This window comes from Trachypithecus francoisi, unplaced genomic scaffold, assembly GCF_009764315.1.
Source record: "Trachypithecus francoisi isolate TF-2019V2 unplaced genomic scaffold, Tfra_2.0 Contig01579, whole genome shotgun sequence".
Classification (NCBI taxonomy): domain Eukaryota; kingdom Metazoa; phylum Chordata; class Mammalia; order Primates; family Cercopithecidae; genus Trachypithecus; species Trachypithecus francoisi.
In genome coordinates, this window is record NW_022681442.1 from 17345080 (window position 1) to 17349331 (window position 4252).

At 41.9% G+C, this 4252-nt stretch overlaps 1 pseudogene; it reads right to left on the reverse strand.

Moving 5' to 3' along the window:
- Positions 1-209: 209 nt before the first annotated feature.
- Positions 210-2134, reverse strand: LOC117064572 (annotated as a pseudogene).
- Between the last annotated feature and the right edge of the window lie 2118 nt (positions 2135-4252).

Sequence of the window (4252 nt, forward strand, 5' to 3'; positions counted from 1 at the left end):
CTTGACAGGATAACTTCTTATAGCACAACTTATTTCAAACGGACAAAAAATGAGTATCATTTAGTATCTTACGATAAATTTCCTTTGAATGGGAGTTTCCTTTCTAGTCCTTTGAGGTCTACAAGACATATCTAGAAAAGTTACTGTGGAAAATGAAGACTCCTTAAAAGTGAATGGGGAAGCGAAGGGCCCATGGTTTTTCTTTTTAATTAATTGCTGTAATATTGTCCTTCAGGAGGCTGAGGGAGTTTCATATTTTCTTTAGGTATTGTTGGGTGCTAAAGCTCTTGCAGGGCAACTTCAATGCTCTAACAATTCTGCCATTTTGCTAGCACTGATATGGATCTTGGGCCCACCACTTCATTGGAACTATTAACTCCATATTAATTTTCATTACAAATCTTGCAAAGGGGGTGTTTCTGGGTATTTAGGTCCATATTCTATTTTAAGGCTGGATATTTGGTTTTCATAAATTATTCTTGGTGGCCCAGTCATCATTCCTGTCCGTCCTGTAAGTGACATGTCTTTGTCATCTTCCAGACCCCAGTTAACTGTGCCATCTGCTCTTTTCTGGCCGCCTTCAAGTTCTTCCAGCAATCGGAAACTGCGAGGGACCTTTTTACTCCCAATCCTATGGTAGCTGCCACCTTCCGTCGCTGTTGCTCCCTAATTTACATTTAAGAGACTTGATTCTTATTTAAAAAAAAAAAAAAAAATTCTCAAGGTGAAGGGAAGCATATATTTAAGAAATATTTTATTTCTGAGGAATTTCCAGCCTTTTTCCAACAGCCAGGCTTTTTGACAGACTACCTGCCCCTAATTGCACTCCATAAAAACAGATAGGCTATTATATTCAAGAGAAGAATCTCTACCACCTAACCCAGTACAAAAGTTCTGTTGAAAGTTTAAGATCCACTGAAATAACCAAGCTTGTCCACAGTTAACTTCTAGTTACAGTAACTCAGGAAATACATTAAATACTAGAGTAGCTTTCCACGTTGTCCATTTAACTGTGTCGTTTTTTTGTTTTTAGCCACTAAAGTCCCAAGGGTGTGGAGGGAGTGTTTTCAGCATCTTCCCACTTTGCTTGTCCCAAGAAACATCAGTTAAATCTGCCACACTACCTAATGGTTCTTAGTCTGGCCCCTTGGTGAGTTCTGACTCGGGAGGACACCCCCTCCCTCGTTCCCCCAGCTTGCTGCCCTTGCTCTAGGTCTGGAGCTGTGGGGCTGGCCACCTCTGGGAGAAACACTTGTGTCTTGGTTCTGCTCCCGCTAGAGCTCCTATCGATGCCATCCATCTCCTCCCCAGAAACCAGGTCCCTAGGTGTCCATACCAAAGGAGTGTACTTCTCTGGACTCTGAACTAGCTTGTTCTAGACTTTGTGTTTTGCTTTGTGTTAATTTGAGATCAGGGTGGAGGGGATTGTGCAGACAGCCTGCTGGGACAAGCAGGCTGCAAAGGGTGTGTTTCTGGTGTCTCTAATTGGAATTCCGAAATCTTTCTCATAGAAATCATATTTTAAATAGTGGATACTATCTTAAGAACTTGTCCCAGTTTATGAGTAAAAAAGGATGAATGTGCTTGCCTAAAAATGCTTTTCACTGTTTTTCTTTGATATGATTAAATGCTTTCTAAGCTCTGAGGCATCAACTTTCAAAAAAAAGTTGAAGCAGAAGTACCAGGGGCCTTCCAAGATACTGGATGATTCGATCTCACAAAGGTGCTCTGAAGTGTAAGTAGCTAATACTAGTAACTTGTATGTCAAAGCCCAAGATGTTGCTGATGATTTTTAAAGATCATACTCGACCCACAAGTATAGTACAGTTCCCATTTCAGCAACAACTTGATACAGAGCAGGAGAGAATGTTTTCCATTTGTCTGTGCCCACTCGCCCCACAGAACAAACACCCTGTCCTAAACAACCAGAACACTTCTCACCGTCCAGAGCTGGTTTGGCTGTGTCTACGTTTCCTCCATTATCCTGTTGGGTTGGGCTTTTATTGACCAGGTCAGTCAGGTGAGTGAGAAATGAAAGGTAGAAGGAACCAAGTTCAGCAAGAGTCCTTGTCACATTTGTCAAATTGCAATTGAGGTGATGGGAGGGCTCCGTGTTACAGATAGGCTTACACATTGGATGGCGGGAGTGCCGCGTGAAGTAGGACCAGCAGCCTTTGGGCTAATGTATCGTGTTTATGGAGGATATTCCATGTGAATCCATGGTGATTCCTGATGTCGCTTTGTACCTTTATAAATCAACCTACAGATATACCAGCTTGACATCTCTGTATGTATTTTTTAAGGAGAGGGTTCTGGAAAGATACTGAAGTCCGAGCTATGGTAACCTTGTGTGTATGTGTGTTGGAGGGATGGGGAAGAGGGTACAGGGTTTTTGTGGGTTTATGTATTATGTGATTTAAAGTTGACTTTTATGAACTTTTTTAAAAGAGCCAGTTCATTTTAAGAAACAGTTATTCAGAGTATACCAAAGCATTTTTCCGGGTTAACCTGTTTTCAGATGCTCATTAACAAATATGCAGCATGGAGTATTGCAATCTGTGGAAATGAAAAGCAGGGAGCTTACTAGTTTTTTGCAAGGGTGGAGTGGGGTAAGGACCAACTTTGAATACAGGTGAGATCTGGCGGGCGTAGTTCTCACTTCCTGGTGCCGCTGTCTACATGATCCATCCCACCACGAAGTTACAAAGCCACCAAGTGATTCTGGATACCTATTCTCAGTGTAAGAAAAGTAGCTCCGTCATCATACATGGACACAGTTTGTTTATCCCCTGAGGTGCTGTTATGCGTTTTCCAAGTTTACTTAATGCTATAGTTACTTACTTAGACTAGTATTTAGCAGCTATTCTGGTCAGAAATCAAATGCAGCACACTCTAGTGCTTTCATATTTTAAGAATGTTTTCCCTTCGAAATGATAACACACATTTAAAGGAAACATATTAGTGGAGGGACAGAGAACAAATACTAATTAACTGCTTTGATTGAGGCTCAGACAACCCTATGAGGTAGGAAACTGAGGCTCAAAGTAATTTACCCCAGAGCTTATTGCTAGGTATTTGTGGAGGTGGAATTTGAACTCAGTTTAGGGATTCCTTTTGCTTTTCTCTGCTGCTTCCCAAAAATCAAAAGTTCTAACACCTTGGGAAGTGGGGTAAGGTCATATTTAGATTCCTTTTCTATGTGTAATATGCTTTTAACAAAAGTACCAATAATTAGTTTAAAGAAGATGCACATGCATAAGAGCGTGTGATCTAGCAAACTCTTCGTTGGAGACTTGGTGCCTCTATTTTCATCTTTGGATTGTCTTTTGACTTAATTTTTCCTCTAACCACAGTCAAAGAAGGGAACTAAAAACAATCATTTTATTTCCTCTTAAACTGTAAAGGTGTATGGAGGGGGAATCATAGGTAATAAATCACATTGTAATTTTCTTGACAGTCTGGACAGCGAATAGGTGTTCCTTAAGCTTTTTTTTTTTTTTTTTTTTTTTGAGACAGGGTCTCACTGTCACCCAGGCTGGAGAACAGTGGTATGGTCAGGGCTCACTGCAGGTTCAACTTACCAGACTCAGGTGATTCTCCTGTCTCAGGCTCCCAGTAGCTGAGATTATAGGCATATGTCACTAAGCCCAGCTAAATTTTTTTGTATTTTTTGTGGAGCTAGAGTTTCTCCATGTTGCCCAGGCTGGTCTCGAACTCCTGGGCTCAAGCAATCAGCCTCCCTCGGCCTCCCAACGTGCTGGAATTACAGGCATGAATGATTGTGCCAGCCAGGTGTTCCTTAAGTTTTCAATTACCTATACACATACCTTCCCGTGCACTGCCTTGTGGATGACTGTAACCTATACACATACCTTCCCGTGCACTGCCTTGTGGATGACTGTAACCTATACACATACCTTCCCGTGCACTGCCTTGTGGATGACTGTAACCTATGCACATACCTTCCCATGCACTGCCTTGTGGATGACTGTAACAGAGACTCCTTTTCCTGACCGTCTCCTTCAAGGACAACTAGAGGAGGCAACGGAGGACTGTAAGGGGCCCTGGACTTGGACTGGGAAGACCTTACCTTGCCACTTTTTGTGAAACCATTTACAAATCACCTCACTGAGCTTCAGTTTTCTCATCTGTAAAATGGGGATGAGAAAGCCTACCTGACAGAGCCATTCTGTGGAGTAAACAGGACAATGCGTGGGAAAGAACTTTAAAAACTGCAAAGCTCTGTGACATG